Raw genomic sequence first — 18,987 nt, forward strand, 5'->3', positions numbered from 1 at the left:
AGTCCAGCGTGGGTATAGTCCAGTGTGTTTATAGTCCAGTGTGTGGGAATAGTCCAGCGTGTGGGTTATTTTCCAGCGTGTGGGTATAGTCCAGCGTGTGGGTATAGTCCAGCGTGTGGGTTATTGTCCAGCGTGTGGGTTATTGTCCAGCGTGTGGGGTATAGACCAGCGTGTGGGGTATAGTCCAGCGTGTGGGGTAAAGTCCAGCGTGTGGGTATAGTCCAGCGTGTGAGGCATAGTCCAGTGTGTGGGTATAGTCCAGCGTGTGGGGTATAGTCCAGCGTGTGGGTATAGTCCAGCGTGTGGGTATAGTCCAGTGTGTGGAGTATAGTCCAGCGTGTGGGTATAGTCCAGCGTGTGGATTATAGTCCAGCGTGTGGGTATAGTCCAGCGTGTGGGGTATAGTCCAGCGCGTGGGTATAGTCCAGCGCGTGGGTATAGTCCAGCGTGTGGGTATAGTACAGTGTGTGGGTATACTCCAGCATGTGGGTTATTGTCCAGCTTGTGGGTATAGGCCAGCGTGTGGGTATAGTCCAGCGTGTGGGGCAGAGTCTGGCGTGTGGGGTATTGTCCAGCGTTTGGGTATAGTCCAGTGTGTGGGTATATTCCAGCGTGTGGGTATAGTCCAGCGTGTGGGTATAGTCCAGTGTGTTGGTATAGTCCAGTGTGTGGGTATAGTCCGGCGTGTGGGTATAGTCCAGCGTGTGGGTATAGTCCAGCTTGTAGGGTAGAGTCCAGCGTGTGGGTATAGTCCAGTGTGTTTATAGTCCAGCGTGTGGGTTATTGTCCAGCGTGTGGGTATAGTCCAGCGAGTGGGTATAGTCCAGCGTGTGGGTTATTGTCCAGCGTGTGGGGTATAGTCCAGCGTGTGGGGTATAGTCCAGCGTGTGGGTATAGTCCAGCGTGCGGGGCATAGTCCAGCATGTGGGTATAGTTCAGCGTGTGGGTATAGTCCAGCGTGTGGGTATAGTCCAGCGTGTGGGGTATAGTCCAGCGTGTGGGTATAGTCCAGCGTATGGGTATAGTCCAGTGTGTGGGGTATAGTCCAGCGTGTGGGTATAGTCCAGCATGTGGGTATAGTCCAGCGTGTGGGTATAGTCCAGCGTGTGGGGTTTAGTCCAGTGTGTGGGGTTTAGTCCAGCATGTGGGTATAGTCCAGCATGTGGGTGTAGTCCAGCGTGTGGGTTATTGTCCAGCGTGTGGGTATAGTCCAGCGTGTGGGTTTAGTCCAGCGTGTGGGTTATTGTCCAGCGTGTGGGTATTGTCCAGCGTGTGGGTATAGTCCAGCGTGTGGGGTAGAGTCCGGCATGTGGGGTATTGTCCAGCGTGTGGGTATAGTCCAACGTGTGGGTATAGTCAAGCGTGTGGGTATAGTCCAGCGTGTGGGTTATTGTCCAGCGTGTGGGTATAGTCCAGCATGTGGGTATAGTCCAGCGTGTGGGTATAGTCCGGCGTGTGGGTATAGTCCAGTGTGTTGGTATAGTCCAGTGTGTGGGTATAGTCCAGCGTGTGGGTATAGTCCAGTGTGTTTATAGTCCAGCGTGTGGGTTATTGTCCAGCGTGTGGGTATAGTCCAGCGAGTGGGTATAGTCCAGCGTGTGGGTTATTGTCCAGCGTGTGGGGTATAGTCCAGCGTGTGGGGTATAGTCCAGCGTGTGGGTATAGTCCAGCGTGCGGGGCATAGTCCAGCATGTGGGTATAGTTCAGCGTGTGGGTATAGTCCAGCGTGTGGGTATAGTCCAGCGTGTGGGGTATAGTCCAGCGTGTGGGTATAGTCCAGCGTATGGGTATAGTCCAGTGTGTTGGTATAGTCCAGCGTGTGGGTATAGTCCAGTGTGTTTATAGTCCAGCGTGTGGGTTATTGTCCAGCGTGTGGGTATAGTCCAGCGAGTGGGTATAGTCCAGCGTGTGGGTTATTGTCCAGCGTGTGGGGTATAGTCCAGCGTGTGGGGTATAGTCCAGCGTGTGGGTATAGTCCAGCGTGCGGGGCATAGTCCAGCATGTGGGTATAGTTCAGCGTGTGGGTATAGTCCAGCGTGTGGGTATAGTCCAGCGTGTGGGGTATAGTCCAGCGTGTGGGTATAGTCCAGCGTATGGGTATAGTCCAGTGTGTGGGGTATAGTCCAGCGTGTGGGTATAGTCCAGCATGTGGGTATAGTCCAGCGTGTGGGTATAGTCCAGCGTGTGGGGTTTAGTCCAGTGTGTGGGGTTTAGTCCAGCATGTGGGTATAGTCCAGCATGTGGGTGTAGTCCAGCGTGTGGGTTATTGTCCAGCGTGTGGGTATAGTCCAGCGTGTGGGTTTAGTCCAGCGTGTGGGTTATTGTCCAGCGTGTGGGTATTGTCCAGCGTGTGGGTATAGTCCAGCGTGTGGGGTAGAGTCCGGCATGTGGGGTATTGTCCAGCGTGTGGGTATAGTCCAACGTGTGGGTATAGTCAAGCGTGTGGGTATAGTCCAGCGTGTGGGTTATTGTCCAGCGTGTGGGTATAGTCCAGCATGTGGGTATAGTCCAGCGTGTGGGTATAGTCCGGCGTGTGGGTATAGTCCAGTGTGTTGGTATAGTCCAGTGTGTGGGTATAGTCCGGCGTGTGGGTATAGTCCAGCGTGTGGGTATAGTCCAGCTTGTAGGGTAGAGTCCAGCGTGTGGGTATAGTCCAGTGTGTTTATAGTCCAGCGTGTGGGTTATTGTCCAGCGTGTGGGTATAGTCCAGCGAGTGGGTATAGTCCAGCGTGTGGGTTATTGTCCAGCGTGTGGGGTATAGTCCAGCGTGTGGGGTATAGTCCAGCGTGTGGGTATAGTCCAGCGTGCGGGGCATAGTCCAGCATGTGGGTATAGTTCAGCGTGTGGGTATAGTCCAGCGTGTGGGTATAGTCCAGCGTGTGGGGTATAGTCCAGCGTGTGGGTATAGTCCAGCGTATGGGTATAGTCCAGTGTGTGGGGTATAGTCCAGCGTGTGGGTATAGTCCAGCATGTGGGTATAGTCCAGCGTGTGGGTATAGTCCAGCGTGTGGGGTTTAGTCCAGTGTGTGGGGTTTAGTCCAGCATGTGGGTATAGTCCAGCATGTGGGTGTAGTCCAGCGTGTGGGTTATTGTCCAGCGTGTGGGTATAGTCCAGCGTGTGGGTTTAGTCCAGCGTGTGGGTTATTGTCCAGCGTGTGGGTATTGTCCAGCGTGTGGGTATAGTCCAGCGTGTGGGGTAGAGTCCGGCATGTGGGGTATTGTCCAGCGTGTGGGTATAGTCCAACGTGTGGGTATAGTCAAGCGTGTGGGTATAGTCCAGCGTGTGGGTTATTGTCCAGCGTGTGGGTATAGTCCAGCGTGTGGGTATAGTCCAGCGTGTGGGTATAGTCCAGCGTGTGGGGTATAGTCTGGCATGTGGGTATATTTCCAGCGTGTGGGTATAATCCAGCGTGTGGGTATAGTCCAGCGTGTGGGTATAGTCCAGCGTGTGGGTTATTGTCCAGCGTGTGGGGTATAGTCCAGCGTGTGGGGTATAGTCCAGTGTGTGGTGTATAGTCCAGCGTGTGGGTATAGTCCAGCGTTCGGGGCATAGTCCAGCGTGTGGGTATAGTCCAGCGTGTGGGTTTAGTCCAGCTTGTAGGGTAGAGTCCAGCGTGTGGGTATAGTCCAGTGTGTTTATAGTCCAGTGTGTGGGAATAGTCCAGCGTGTGGGTTATTTTCCAGCGTGTGGGTATAGTCCAGCGTGTGGGTATAGTCCAGCGTGTGGGTTATTGTCCAGCGTGTGGGTTATTGTCCAGCGTGTGGGGTATAGTCCAGCGTGTGGGGTATAGTCCAGCGTGTGGGGTAAAGTCCAGCGTGTGGGTATAGTCCAGCGTGTGAGGCATAGTCCAGTGTGTGGGTATAGTCCAGCGTGTGGGGTATAGTCCAGCGTGTGGGTATAGTCCAGCGTGTGGGTATAGTCCAGTGTGTGGGGTATAGTCCAGCGTGTGGGTATAGTCCAGCGTGTGGGGTATAGTCCAGCGCGTGGGTATAGTCCAGCGCGTGGGTATAGTCCAGCGTGTGGGTATAGTACAGTGTGTGGGTATACTCCAGCATGTGGGTTATTGTCCAGCTTGTGGGTATAGGCCAGCGTGTGGGTATAGTCCAGCGTGTGGGGCAGAGTCTGGCGTGTGGGTATAGTCCAGCGTGTGGGGTATAGTCCAGCGTGTGGGTATAGTCCAGCGTGTGGGTATAGTCCAGTGTGTGGGGTATAGTTCAGCGTGTGGGTATAGTCCAGCGTGTGGATTATAGTCCAGCGTGTGGGTATAGTCCAGCGTGTGGGGTATAGTCCAGCGCGTGGGTATAGTCCAGCGCGTGGGTATAGTCCAGCGTGTGGGTATAGTACAGTGTGTGGGTATATTCCAGCGTGTGGGTATAGTCCGGCGTGTGGGTATAGTCCAGTGTGTTGGTATAGTCCAGTGTGTGGGTATAGTCCGGCGTGTGGGTATAGTCCAGCGTGTGAGGCATAGTCCAGTGTGTGGGTATAGTCCAGCGTGTGGGGTATAGTCCAGCGTGTGGGTATAGTCCAGCGTGTGGGTATAGTCCAGTGTGTGGGGTATAGTTCAGCGTGTGGGTATAGTCCAGCGTGTGGATTATAGTCCAGCGTGTGGGTATAGTCCAGCGTGTGGGGTATAGTCCAGCGCGTGGGTATAGTCCAGCGCGTGGGTATAGTCCAGCGTGTGGGTATAGTACAGTGTGTGGGTATACTCCAGCATGTGGGTTATTGTCCAGCTTGTGGGTATAGGCCAGCGTGTGGGTATAGTCCAGCGTGTGGGGCAGAGTCTGGCGTGTGGGGTATTGTCCAGCGTTTGGGTATAGTCCAGTGTGTGGGTATATTCCAGCGTGTGGGTATAGTCCGGCGTGTGGGTATAGTCCAGTGTGTTGGTATAGTCCAGTGTGTGGGTATAGTCCGGCGTGTGGGTATAGTCCAGCGTGTGGGTATAGTCCAGCTTGTAGGGTAGAGTCCAGCGTGTGGGTATAGTCCAGTGTGTTTATAGTCCAGCGTGTGGGTTATTGTCCAGCGTGTGGGTATAGTCCAGCGTGTGGGTATAGTCCAGCGTGTGGGTTATTGTCCAGCGTGTGGGGTATAGTCCAGCGTGTGGGGTATAGTCCAGCGTGTGGGTATAGTCCAGCGTGCGGGGCATAGTCCAGCATGTGGGTATAGTTCAGCGTGTGGGTATAGTCCAGCGTGTGGGTATAGTCCAGCGTGTGGGGTATAGTCCAGCGTGTGGGTATAGTCCAGCGTATGGGTATAGTCCAGTGTGTGGGGTATAGTCCAGCGTGTGGGTATAGTCCAGCATGTGGGTATAGTCCAGCGTGTGGGTATAGTCCAGCGTGTGTTGAGTTTAGTCCAGCGTGTGGGGTTTAGTCCAGCATGTGGGTATAGTCCAGCATGTGGGTATAGTCCAGCGTGTGGGTTATTGTCCAGCGTGTGGGTATAGTCCAGCGTGTGGGTTTAGTCCAGCGTGTGGGTTATTGTCCAGCGTGTGGGTATTGTCCAGCGTGTGGGTATAGTCCAGCGTGTGGGGTAGAGTCCGGCGTGTGGGGTATTGTCCAGCGTGTGGGTATAGTCCAACGTGTGGGTATAGTCAAGCGTGTGGGTATAGTCCAGCGTGTGGGGTATAGTCTGGCATGTGGGTATATTTCCAGCGTGTGGGTATAATCCAGCGTGTGGGTATAGTCCAGCGTGTTGGTATAGTCCAGCGTGTGGGTTATTGTCCAGCGTGTGGGGTATAGTCCAGCGTGTGGGGTATAGTCCAGTGTGTGGGGTATAGTCCAGCGTGTGGGTATAGTCCAGCGTTCGGGGCATAGTTCAGCGTGTGAGTATAGTCCAGCGTGTAGGTATAGTCCAGCGTGTGGGTTATTGTCCAGCGTGTGGGTATAGTCCAGTGTGTGGGTATAGTCCAGCATGTGGGTATAGTCCAGCGTGTGGGTATAGTCCAGCGTGTGGGGTATAGTCCAGCGTGTGGGGTATAGTCCAGCGTGTGGGGTATAGTCCAGCGTGTGGGTATAGTCCAGCGTGCGGGGCATAGTCCAGCGTGTGGGTATAGTCCAGCGTGTGGGTATAGTCCAGCATGTGGGTATAGTCCAGCGTGTGGGTATAGTCCAGCGTGTGGGTATAGTCCAGCGTGTGGGGTGTAGTCCAGCGTTTGTGTATAGTCCAGCGTGTGGGTATAGTCCAGCGTGTTGGTATAGTCCAGCGTGTCGGTAAAGTCCAGCGTGTTGGTATAGTCCAGCGTGTGGGTATAGTCCAGCGTGTGGGTATAGTCCAGCGTGTGGGTATAGTCCAGCGTGTCGGTATAGTCCAGCGTTTGTGTATAGTCCAGCGTGTGGGGTTTAGTCCAGCGTGTGGGATATTGTCCAGCGTGTGGGTATAGTCCAACGTGTGGGTATAGTCCAGCGTGTGGGGTAGAGTCCGGCGTGTGGGTATAGTCCAGCGTGTGGGGTATAGTCCAGAGTGTGGGTATAGTCCAGCGTGTGGATATAGTCCAGTGTGTGGGGTATAGTCCAGCGTGTGGGTATAGTCCAGCGTGTAGGTATATTCCAGCGTGTGGGTATTGTCCAGCGTGTGGGGTTGCGTCCAGCGTGTGGGTATAGTCCAGCGTGTGGGTATAGTCCAGCGTGTGGGTATAGTCCAGCGTGTGGGTTATTGTCCAGCGTGTGGTTATAGTCCAGCGTGTGGGTATAGTCCAGCGTGTGGGGTAGAGTCCGGCATGTGGGGTATTATCCAGTGTGTGGGTATAGTCCAGCGTGGGGGTATTGTCCAGCGTGTGGGGTATATTCCAGCGTGTGGGTATAGTCCGGCGTGTGGGTATAGTCCGGCGTGTGGGTATAGTCCAGTGTGTTGGTATAGTCCAGTGTGTGGGGTAGAGTCCAGCGTGTGGGTAGAGTCCAGCGTGTGGGGTATAGTCCAGCGTGTGGGTATAGTTCAGCGTGTGGGTATAGTCCAGCGTGTGGGGCATAGTCCAGCGTGTGGGTATAGTCCAGCATGTGGGTATAGTCCAGCGTGTGGGTATAGTCCAGCTTGTAGGGTAGAGTCCAGCGTGTGGGTATAGTCCAGTGTGTTTATAGTCCAGCGTGTGGGTTATTGTCCAGCTTGTGGGTTATAGTCCAGCGTGTGGGTATAGTTCAGCGTGTGGGTATAGTCCAGCGTGTGGGGCATAGTCCAGCGTGTGGGTATAGTCCAGCATGTGGGTATAGTCCAGCGTGTGGGTATAGTCCAGCTTGTAGGGTAGAGTCCAGCGTGTGGGTATAGTCCAGTGTGTTTATAGTCCAGCGTGTGGGTTATAGTCCAGCGTGTGGGGTATAGTCCAGCGTGTGGGTTATTGTCCAGCGTGTGGGTATAGTCCAGCGTGTGGGTATAGTCCAGCGTGTGGGTTATTGTCCAGCGTGTGGGGTATAGTCCAGCGTGTGGGGTATAGTCCAGCGTGTGGGTATAGTCCAGCGTGCGGGGCATAGTCCAGCATGTGGGTATAGTTCAGCGTGTGGGTATAGTCCAGCGTGTGGGTATAGTCCAGCTTGTGGGGTATAGTCCAGCGTGTGGGTATAGTCCAGCGTATGGGTATAGTCCAGTGTGTGGGGTATAGTCCAGCGTGTGGGTATAGTCCAGCATGTGGGTATAGTCCAGCGTGTGGGTATAGTCCAGCGTGTGTTGAGTTTAGTCCAGCGTGTGGGGTTTAGTCCAGCATGTGGGTATAGTCCAGCATGTGGGTATAGTCCAGCGTGTGGGTTATTGTCCAGCGTGTGGGTATAGTCCAGGGTGTGGGTTTAGTCCTGCGTGTGGGTTATTGTCCAGCGTGTGGGTATTGTCCAGCGTGTGGGTATAGTCCAGCGTGTGGGGTAGAGTCCGGCGTGTGGGGTATTGTCCAGCGTGTGGGTATAGTCCAACGTGTGGGTATAGTCAAGCGTGTGGGTATAGTCCAGCGTGTGGGGTATAGTCTGGCATGTGGGTATATTTCCAGCGTGTGGGTATAATCCAGCGTGTGGGTATAGTCCAGCGTGTTGGTATAGTCCAGCGTGTGGGTTATTGTCCAGCGTGTGGGGTATAGTCCAGCGTGTGGGGTATAGTCCAGTGTGTGGGGTATAGTCCAGCGTGTGGGTATAGTCCAGCGTTCGGGGCATAGTTCAGCGTGTGAGTATAGTCCAGCGTGTAGGTATAGTCCAGCGTGTGGGTTATTGTCCAGCGTGTGGGTATAGTCCAGTGTGTGGGTATAGTCCAGCATGTGGGTATAGTCCAGCGTGTGGGTATAGTCCAGCGTGTGGGGTATAGTCCAGCGTGTGGGGTATAGTCCAGCGTGTGGGGTATAGTCCAGCGTGTGGGTATAGTCCAGCGTGCGGGGCATAGTCCAGCGTGTGGGTATAGTCCAGCGTGTGGGTATAGTCCAGCATGTGGGTATAGTCCAGCGTGTGGGTATAGTCCAGCGTGTGGGTATAGTCCAGCGTGTGGGGTGTAGTCCAGCGTTTGTGTATAGTCCAGCGTGTGGGTATAGTCCAGCGTGTTGGTATAGTCCAGCGTGTCGGTAAAGTCCAGCGTGTTGGTATAGTCCAGCGTGTGGGTATAGTCCAGCGTGTGGGTATAGTCCAGCGTGTGGGTATAGTCCAGCGTGTCGGTATAGTCCAGCGTTTGTGTATAGTCCAGCGTGTGGGGTTTAGTCCAGCGTGTGGGATATTGTCCAGCGTGTGGGTATAGTCCAACGTGTGGGTATAGTCCAGCGTGTGGGGTAGAGTCCGGCGTGTGGGTATAGTCCAGCGTGTGGGGTATAGTCCAGAGTGTGGGTATAGTCCAGCGTGTGGGTATAGTCCAGTGTGTGGGGTATAGTCCAGCGTGTGGGTATAGTCCAGCGTGTAGGTATATTCCAGCGTGTGGGTATTGTGCAGCGTGTGGGGTTGCGTCCAGCGTGTGGGTATAGTCCAGCGTGTGGGTATAGTCCAGCGTGTGGGTATAGTCCAGCGTGTGGGTTATTGTCCAGCGTGTGGTTATAGTCCAGCGTGTGGGTATAGTCCAGCGTGTGGGGTAGAGTCCGGCGTGTGGGGTATTGTCCAGTGTGTGGGTATAGTCCAGCGTGGGGGTATTGTCCAGCGTGTGGGGTATATTCCAGCGTGTGGGTATAGTCCGGCGTGTGGGTATAGTCCAGTGTGTTGGAATAGTCCAGTGTGTGGGGTAGAGTCCAGCGTGTGGGTAGAGTCCAGCGTGTGGGGTATAGTCCAGCGTGTGGGTATAGTTCAGCGTGTGGGTATAGTCCAGCGTGTGGGGCATAGTCCAGCGTGTGGGTATAGTCCAGCATGTGGGTATAGTCCAGCGTGTGGGTATAGTCCAGCTTGTAGGGTAGAGTCCAGCGTGTGGGTATAGTCCAGTGTGTTTATAGTCCAGCGTGTGGGTTATTGTCCAGCTTGTGGGTTATAGTCCAGCGTGTGGGTATAGTTCAGCGTGTGGGTATAGTCCAGCGTGTGGGGCATAGTCCAGCGTATGGGTATAGTCCAGCATGTGGGTATAGTCCAGCGTGTGGGTATTGTCCAGCTTGTAGGGTAGAGTCCAGCGTGTGGGTATAGTCCAGTGTGTTTATAGTCCAGCGTGTGGGTTATAGTCCAGCGTGTGGGGTATAGTCCAGCGTGTGGGGTATAGTCCAGCGTGTGGGGTATAGTCCAGCGTGTGGGTATAGTCCAGCGTGCGGGGCATAGTCCAGCATGTGGGTATAGTTCAGCGTGTGGGTATAGTCCAGCGTGTGGGTATAGTCCAGCGTGTGGGGTATAGTCCAGCGTGTTGGTATAGTCCAGCGTATGGGTATAGTCCAGTGTGTGGGGTATAGTCCAGCGTGTGGGTATAGTCCAGCATGTGGGTATAGTCCAGCGTGTGGGTATAGTCCAGCGTGTGTTGAGTTTAGTCCAGCGTGTGGGGTTTAGTCCAGCATGTGGGTATAGTCCAGCATGTGGGTATAGTCCAGCGTGTGGGTTATTGTCCAGCGTGTGGGTATAGTCCAGCGTGTGGGTTTAGTCCAGCGTGTGGGTTATTGTCCAGCGTGTGGGTATTGTCCAGCGTGTGGGTATAGTCCAGCGTGTGGGGTAGAGTCCGGCGTGTGGGGTATTGTCCAGCGTGTGGGTATAGTCCAACGTGTGGGTATAGTCAAGCGTGTGGGTATAGTCCAGCGTGTGGGGTATAGTCTGGCATGTGGGTATATTTCCAGCGTGTGGGTATAATCCAGCGTGTGGGTATAGTCCAGCGTGTGGGTATAGTCCAGCGTGTGGGTTATTGTCCAGCGTGTGGGGTATAGTCCAGCGTGTGGGGTATAGTCCAGTGTGTGGGGTATAGTCCAGCGTGTGGGTATAGTCCAGCGTTCGGGGCATAGTTCAGCGTGTGAGTATAGTCCAGCGTGTAGGTATAGTCCAGCTTGTAGGGTAGAGTCCAGCGTGTGGGTATAGTCCAGCGTGTGGGTTATTGTCCAGCGTGTGGGTATAGTCCAGTGTGTGGGTACAGTCCAGCATGTGGGTATAGTCCAGCGTGTGGGTATAGTCCAGCGTGTGGGGTATAGTCCAGCGTGTGGGGTATAGTCCAGCGTGTGGGGTATAGTCCAGCGTGTGGGTATAGTCCAGCGTGCGGGGCATAGTCCAGCGTGTGGGTATAGTCCAGCGTGTGGGTATAGTCCAGCATGTGGGTATAGTCCAGCGTGTGGGTAAAGTCCAGCGTGTGGGTATAGTCCAGCGTGTGGGGTGTAGTCCAGCGTTTGTGTATAGTCCAGCGTGTGGGTATAGTCCAGCGTGTTGGTATAGTCCAGCGTGTCGGTAAAGTCCAGCGTGTTGGTATAGTCCAGCGTGTAGGTATAGTCCAGCGTGTGGGTATAGTCCAGCGTGTGGGTATAGTCCAGCGTGTCGGTATAGTCCAGCGTTTGTGTATAGTCCAGCGTGTGGGGTTTAGTCCAGCGTGTGGGATATTGTCCAGCGTGTGGGTATAGTCCAACGTGTGGGTATAGTCCAGCGTGTGGGGTAGAGTCCGGCGTGTGGGTATAGTCCAGCGTGTGGGGTATAGTCCAGAGTGTGGGTATAGTCCAGCGTGTGGGTATAGTCCAGTGTGTGGGGTATAGTCCAGCGTGTGGGTATAGTCCAGCGTGTAGGTATATTCCAGCGTGTGGGTATTGTCCAGCGTGTGGGGTTGCGTCCAGCGTGTGGGTATAGTCCAGCGTGTGGGTATAATCCAGCGTGTGGGTATAGTCCAGCGTGTGGGTTATTGTCCAGCGTGTGGGTATAGTCCAGCGTGTGGGTATAGTCCAGCGTGTGGGGTAGAGTCCGGCGTGTGGGGTATTGTCCAGCGTGTGGGTATAGTCCAGCGTGTGGGTATTGTCCAGCGTGTGGGGTATATTCCAGCGTGTGGGTATAGTCCGGCGTGTGGGTATAGTCCAGTGTGTTGGTATAGTCCAGTGTGTGGGGTAGAGTCCAGCGTGTGGGTAGAGTCCAGCGTGTGGGGTATAGTCCAGCGTGTGGGTATAGTTCAGCGTGTGGGTATAGTCCAGCGTGTGGGGCATAGTCCAGCGTGTGGGTATAGTCCAGCATGTGGGTATAGTCCAGCGTGTGGGTATAGTCCAGCTTGTAGGGTAGAGTCCAGCGTGTGGGTATAGTCCAGTGTGTTTATAGTCCAGCGTGTGGGTTATTGTCCAGCTTGTGGGTTATAGTCCAGCGTGTGGGTATAGTTCAGCGTGTGGGTATAGTCCAGCGTGTGGGGCATAGTCCAGCGTGTGGGTATAGTCCAGCATGTGGGTATAGTCCAGCGTGTGGGTATAGTCCAGCTTGTAGGGTAGAGTCCAGCGTGTGGGTATAGTCCAGTGTGTTTATAGTCCAGCGTGTGGGTTATAGTCCAGCGTGTGGGGTATAGTCCAGCGTGTGGGTATAGTCCAGCGTGTGGGTATAGTCCAGCGTGTGGGTATAGTCCAGCGTGTGGGTTATTGTCCAGCGTGTGGGGAATAGTCCAGCGTGTGGGGTATAGTCCAACGTGTGGGTATAGTCCAGCGTGTGGGGCATAGTCCAACGTGTTGGTATAGTCCAGCCCACGGGGCATAGTCCAGCGTGTGGATATAGTCCAGTGTGTGGGTATAGTCCAGCATGTGGGTATAGTCCAGCGTGTGGGTATAGTCCAGCATGTGGGTATAGTCCAGCGTGTGGGTATAGTCCAGCGTGTGGGTATAGTCCAGCGTGTGGGGTATAGTCCAGCGTGTGGGTATAGTCCAGCGTGTGGGTATAGTCCAGTGTGTGGGGTATAGTCCAGCGTGTGGGTATAGTCCAGCGTGTGGGTATAGTCCAGCGTGTGGGTATATTCCAGCGTGTGGGGTTTAGTCCAGCGTGTGGGTATAGTCCAGCGTGTGGGGCATAGTTCAGTGTGTGGGTATAATTCAGCGTGTGGGTGTAGTCCAGCGTGTGGGGTATAGTCCGGCGTGTTGGTATAGTCCAGTGTGTGGGGTAGAGTCCAGCGTGTGGGTAGAGTCCAGCGTGTGGGGTATAGTCCAGCGTGTGGGTATAGTTCAGCGTGTGGGTATAGTCCAGCGTGTGGGGCATAGTCCAGCGTGTGGGTATAGTCCAGCATGTGGGTATAGTCCAGCGTGTGGGTATAGTCCAGCTTGTAGGGTAGAGTCCAGCGTGTGGGTATAGTCCAGTGTGTTTATAGTCCAGCGTGTGGGTTATTGTCCAGCTTGTGGGTTATAGTCCAGCGTGTGGGTATAGTTCAGCGTGTGGGTATAGTCCAGCGTGTGGGGCATAGTCCAGCGTGTGGGTATAGTCCAGCATGTGGGTATAGTCCAGCGTGTGGGTATAGTCCAGCTTGTAGGGTAGAGTCCAGCGTGTGGGTATAGTCCAGTGTGTTTATAGTCCAGCGTGTGGGTTATAGTCCAGCGTGTGGGGTATAGTCCAGCGTGTGGGTATAGTCCAGCGTGTGGGTATAGTCCAGCATGTGGGTATAGTCCAGCGTGTGGGTAAAGTCCAGCGTGTGGGTATAGTCCAGCGTGTGGGGTGTAGTCCAGCGTTTGTGTATAGTCCAGCGTGTGGGTATAGTCCAGCGTGTTGGTATAGTCCAGCGTGTCGGTAAAGTCCAGCGTGTTGGTATAGTCCAGCGTGTAGGTATAGTCCAGCGTGTGGGTATAGTCCAGCGTGTGGGTATAGTCCAGCGTGTCGGTATAGTCCAGCGTTTGTGTATAGTCCAGCGTGTGGGGTTTAGTCCAGCGTGTGGGATATTGTCCAGCGTGTGGGTATAGTCCAACGTGTGGGTATAGTCCAGCGTGTGGGGTAGAGTCCGGCGTGTGGGTATAGTCCAGCGTGTGGGGTATAGTCCAGAGTGTGGGTATAGTCCAGCGTGTGGGTATAGTCCAGTGTGTGGGGTATAGTCCAGCGTGTGGGTATAGTCCAGCGTGTAGGTATATTCCAGCGTGTGGGTATTGTCCAGCGTGTGGGGTTGCGTCCAGCGTGTGGGTATAGTCCAGCGTGTGGGTATAATCCAGCGTGTGGGTATAGTCCAGCGTGTGGGTTATTGTCCAGCGTGTGGGTATAGTCCAGCGTGTGGGTATAGTCCAGCGTGTGGGGTAGAGTCCGGCGTTTGGGGTATTGTCCAGCGTGTGGGTATAGTCCAGCGTGTGGGTATTGTCCAGCGTGTGGGGTATATTCCAGCGTGTGGGTATAGTCCGGCGTGTGGGTATAGTCCAGTGTGTTGGTATAGTCCAGTGTGTGGGGTAGAGTCCAGCGTGTGGGTAGAGTCCAGCGTGTGGGGTATAGTCCAGCGTGTGGGTATAGTTCAGCGTGTGGGTATAGTCCAGCGTGTGGGGCATAGTCCAGCGTGTGGGTATAGTCCAGCATGTGGGTATAGTCCAGCGTGTGGGTATAGTCCAGCTTGTAGGGTAGAGTCCAGCGTGTGGGTATAGTCCAGTGTGTTTATAGTCCAGCGTGTGGGTTATTGTCCAGCTTGTGGGTTATAGTCCAGCGTGTGGGTATAGTTCAGCGTGTGGGTATAGTCCAGCGTGTGGGGCATAGTCCAGCGTGTGGGTATAGTCCAGCATGTGGGTATAGTCCAGCGTGTGGGTATAGTCCAGCTTGTAGGGTAGAGTCCAGCGTGTGGGTATAGTCCAGTGTGTTTATAGTCCAGCGTGTGGGTTATAGTCCAGCGTGTGGGGTATAGTCCAGCGTGTGGGTATAGTCCAGCGTGTGGGTATAGTCCAGCGTGTGGGTATAGTCCAGCGTGTGGGTTATTGTCCAGCGTGTGGGGAATAGTCCAGCGTGTGGGGTATAGTCCAACGTGTGGGTATAGTCCAGCGTGTGGGGCATAGTCCAACGTGTTGGTATAGTCCAGCCCACGGGGCATAGTCCAGCGTGTGGATATAGTCCAGTGTGTGGGTATAGTCCAGCATGTGGGTATAGTCCAGCGTGTGGGTATAGTCCAGCATGTGGGTATAGTCCAGCGTGTGGGTATAGTCCAGCGTGTGGGTATAGTCCAGCGTGTGGGGTATAGTCCAGCGTGTGGGTATAGTCCAGCGTGTGGGTATAGTCCAGTGTGTGGGGTATAGTCCAGCGTGTGGGTATAGTCCAGCGTGTGGGTATAGTCCAGCGTGTGGGTATATTCCAGCGTGTGGGGTTTAGTCCAGCGTGTGGGTATAGTCCAGCGTGTGGGGCATAGTTCAGCGTGTGGGTATAATTCAGCGTGTGGGTGTAGTCCAGCGTGTGGGGTATAGTCCGGCGTGTTGGTATAGTCCAGTGTGTGGGGTAGAGTCCAGCGTGTGGGTAGAGTCCAGCGTGTGGGGTATAGTCCAGCGTGTGGGTATAGTTCAGCGTGTGGGTATAGTCCAGCGTGTGGGGCATAGTCCAGCGTGTGGGTATAGTCCAGCATGTGGGTATAGTCCAGCGTGTGGGTATAGTCCAGCTTGTAGGGTAGAGTCCAGCGTGTGGGTATAGTCCAGTGTGTTTATAGTCCAGCGTGTGGGTTATTGTCCAGCTTGTGGGTTATAGTCCAGCGTGTGGGTATAGTTCAGCGTGTGGGTATAGTCCAGCGTGTGGGGCATAGTCCAGCGTGTGGGTATAGTCCAGCATGTGGGTATAGTCCAGCGTGTGGGTATAGTCCAGCTTGTAGGGTAGAGTCCAGCGTGTGGGTATAGTCCAGTGTGTTTATAGTCCAGCGTGTGGGTTATAGTCCAGCGTGTGGGGTATAGTCCAGCGTGTGGGTATAGTCCAGCGTGTGGGTATAGTCCAGCGTGTGGGTATAGTCCAGCGTGTGGGTTATTGTCCAGCGTGTGGGGAATAGTCCAGCGTGTGGGGTATAGTCCAACGTGTGGGTATAGTCCAGCGTGTGGGGCATAGTCCAACGTGTTGGTATAGTCCAGCCCACGGGGCATAGTCCAGCGTGTGGATATAGTCCAGTGTGTGGGTATAGTCCAGCATGTGGGTATAGTCCAGCGTGTGGGTATAGTCCAGCATGTGGGTATAGTCCAGCGTGTGGGTATAGTCCAGCGTGTGGGTATAGTCCAGCGTGTGGGGTATAGTCCAGCGTGTGGGTATAGTCCAGCGTGTGGGTATAGTCCAGTGTGTGGGGTATAGTCCAGCGTGTGGGTATAGTCCAGCGTGTGGGTATAGTCCAGCGTGTGGGTATATTCCAGCGTGTGGGGTTTAGTCCAGCGTGTGGGTATAGTCCAGCGTGTGGGGCATAGTTCAGCGTGTGGGTATAATTCAGCGTGTGGGTGTAGTCCAGCGTGTGGGGTATAGTCCGGCGTGTGGGTATAGTCCAGCGTGTGGGTTATTGTCCAGCGTGTGGGGTATAGTCCAGCGTGTGGTGTATAGTCCAGTTTGTGGGGTATAGTCCAGCGTGTGGGTATAGTCCAGCGTGTGGGTATAGTCCAGCGTGTGGGGCATAGTTCAGCGTGTGGGTATAGTCCAGCGTGTGGGCATAGTCCAGCGTGTGGGTATAGTCCAGCGTGTGGGTTATAGTCCAGCATGTGGGGTATAGTCCAGCGTGTGGGGCATAGTTCAGCGTGTGGGTATAGTCCAGCGTGTGGGGTATAGTCTGGCATGTGGTTATAGTCCAGCGTGTGGGTATAGTCCAGCGTGTGGGTATAATCCAGCGTGTGGGTATAGTCCAGCGTGTGGGTATAGTCCAGCGTGTGGGTTATTGTCCAGCGTGTGGGGTATAGTCCAGCGTGTGGTGTATAGTCCATTGTGTGGGGTATAGTCCAGCGTGTGGGTATAGTCCAGCGTGTGGGTATAGTCCAGCGTGTGGGGTATAGTCCAGTGTGTGGGGTATAGTCCAGCATGTGGGTATAGTCCAGCGTTCGGGGCATAGTTCAGCGTGTGGGTATAGTCCAGCGTGTGGGTATAGTCCAGCGTGTGGGTATAGTCCAGCTTTTAGGGTATAGTCCAGCGTGTGGGTATAGTCCAGTGTGTGGGGCATAGTCCAGCGTGTGGGTATAGTCCAGCGTGTGGGTATAGTCCAGCTTGTAGGGTATAGTCCAGCGTGTGGGTATAGTCCAGTGTGTTTATAGTCCAGCGTGTGGGTTATTGTCCAGCGTGTGGGTATAGTCCAGCGTGTGGGTATAGTCCAGCATGTGGGTATAGTCCAGCGTGTGGGTATAGTCCAGCGTGTGGGTTATTGTCCAGCGTGTGGGGTATAGTCCAGCGTGTGGGGTATAGTCCAGCGTGTGGGTATAGTCCAGCGTGTGGGTATATTCCAGCGTGTGGGTATAGTCCAGTGTGTGGGGTATAGTCCAGTGTGTGGGGTATAGTCCAGCGTGTGTGTATAGTCCAGCGTGTGGGTATATTCCAGCGTGTGGGGTTTAGTCCAGCGTGTGGGTATAGTCCAGCGTGTGGGTATAGTCCAGCGTGTGGGATATTGTCCAGTGTGTGGGTATAGTCCAGCGTGTGGGTATAGTCCAGCGTGTGGGGTAGAGTCCGGCGTGTGGGGTATTGTTCAGCGTGTGGGTATAGTCCAGCGTGTGGGTATAGTCCAGCGTGTGGGGTATAGTCCAGCGTGTGGGTATAGTCCAGCGTGTGGGTTTAGTCCAGTGTGTGGGGTATAGTCCAGCGTGTGGGTATATTCCAGCGTGTGGGTAGAGTCCAGCGTGTGGGGTATAGTCCAGCGTGTAGGTATATTCCAGCGTGTGGGTAGAGTCCAGCGTGTGGGGTATAGTCCAGCGTGTGGGTATAGTTCAGTGTGTGGGTATAGTCCAGCGTGTGGGGCATAGTCCAGCGTGTGGGTATAGTCCAGCGTGTGGGTATAGTCCAGCATGTGGGTATAGTCCAGCGTGTGGGTATAGTCCAGCTTGTAGGGTAGAGTCCAGCGTGTGGGTATAGTCCAGTGTGTTTATAGTCCAGCGTGTGGGTTATTGTCCTGCGTGTGGGTATAGTCCAGCGTGTGGGTATAGTCCAGCATGTGGGTATAGTCCAGCGTGTGGGTATAGTCCAGCGTGTGGGTTAATATCCAGCGTGTTGGGAATAGTCCAGCGTGTGGGGTATAGTCCAACGTGTGGGTAGACTCCAGCGTGTGGGGTATAGTCCAGCGTGTGGGTATAGTCCAGCGTGTGGGTATAGTCCAGTGTGTGGGGTATAGTCCAGCGTGTGGGTATAGTCCAGCGTGTAGGTATATTCCAGCGTGTGGGTATAGTCCAGCGTGTGGGTATAGTCCAGCGTGTGGGTATATTCCAGCGTGTGGGGTTTAGTCCAGCGTGTGGGGTATAGTCCAGCGTGTGGGTATAGTTCAGCGTGTGGGTATAGTCCAGCGTGTGGGGCATAGTCCAGCGTGTGGGTATAGTCCAGCGTGTGGGTATAGTCCAGCGTGTGGGTATAGTCCAGCATGTGGGTATAGTCCAGCGTGTGGGTATAGTCCAGCTTGTAGGGTAGAGTCCAGCGTGTGGGTATAGTCCAGTGTGTTTATAGTCCAGCGTGTGGGATATTGTCCAGCATGTGGGTATAGTCCAGCGTGTGGGTATAGTCCAGCATGTGGGTATAGTCCAGCGTGTGGGTATAGTCCAGCGTGTGGGTTAATGTCCAGCGTGTGGGGAATAGTCCAGCGTGTGGGGTATAGTCCAACGTGTGGGTATAGTCCAGCGTGTGGGGCATAGTCCAACGTGTGGGTATAGTCCAGCGTGCGGGGCATAGTCCAGCGTGTGGGTATAGTCCAGCGTGTGGGTATAGTCCAGCATGTGGGTATAGTCCAGCGTGTGGGTATAGTCCAGCGTGTGGGTATAGTCCAGCGTGTGGGGTATAGTCCAGCGTGTGGGTATAGTCCAGCGTGTGGGTATAGTCCAGTGTGTGGGGTATAGTCCAGCGTTTTGGTATAGTCCAGCATGTGGGTATAGTCCAGCGTGTGGGTATATTCCAGCGTGTGTGGCATAGTCCAGCGTGTGGGTATAGTCCAGCGTGTGGGTATAGTCCAGCGTGTGGGTATAGTCCAGCATGTGGGTATAGTCCAGCGTGTGGGTATAGTCCAGCTTGTAGGGTAGAGTCCAGCGTGTGGGTATAGTCCAGTGTGTTTATAGTCCAGCGTGTGGGTTATTGTCAAGCGTGTGGGTATAGTCCAGCGTGTGGGTATAGTCCAGCATGTGGGTATAGTCCAGTGTGTGGGTATAGTCCAGCGTGTGGGTTATTGTCCAGCGTGTGGGGAATAGTCCAGCGTGTGGGGTATAGTCCAACGTGTGGGTATAGTCCAGCGTGTGGGGCAGAGTCCAACGTGTGGGTATAGTCCAGCGTGCGGGGCATAGTCCAGCGTGTGGGTATAGTCCAGCGTGTGGGTATAGTCCAGCATGTGGGTATAGTCCAGCGTGTGGGTATAGTCCAGCGTGTGGGTATAGTCCAGCGTGTGGGGTATAGTCCAGCGTGTGGGTATAGTCCAGCGTGTGGGTATAGTCCAGTGTGTGGGGTATAGTCCAGCGTGTGGGTATAGTCCAGCGTGTGGGTATAGTCCAGCGTGTGGGTATATTCCAGCGTGTGAGGTTTAGTCCAGCGTGTGGGTATAGTCCAGCGTGTGGGTATAGTCCAGCGTGT

Source organism: Oncorhynchus mykiss, chromosome 8, assembly GCF_057628025.1.
Source record: "Oncorhynchus mykiss isolate SJ-2025 chromosome 8, ASM5762802v1, whole genome shotgun sequence".
Classification (NCBI taxonomy): Eukaryota; Metazoa; Chordata; class Actinopteri; order Salmoniformes; family Salmonidae; genus Oncorhynchus; species Oncorhynchus mykiss.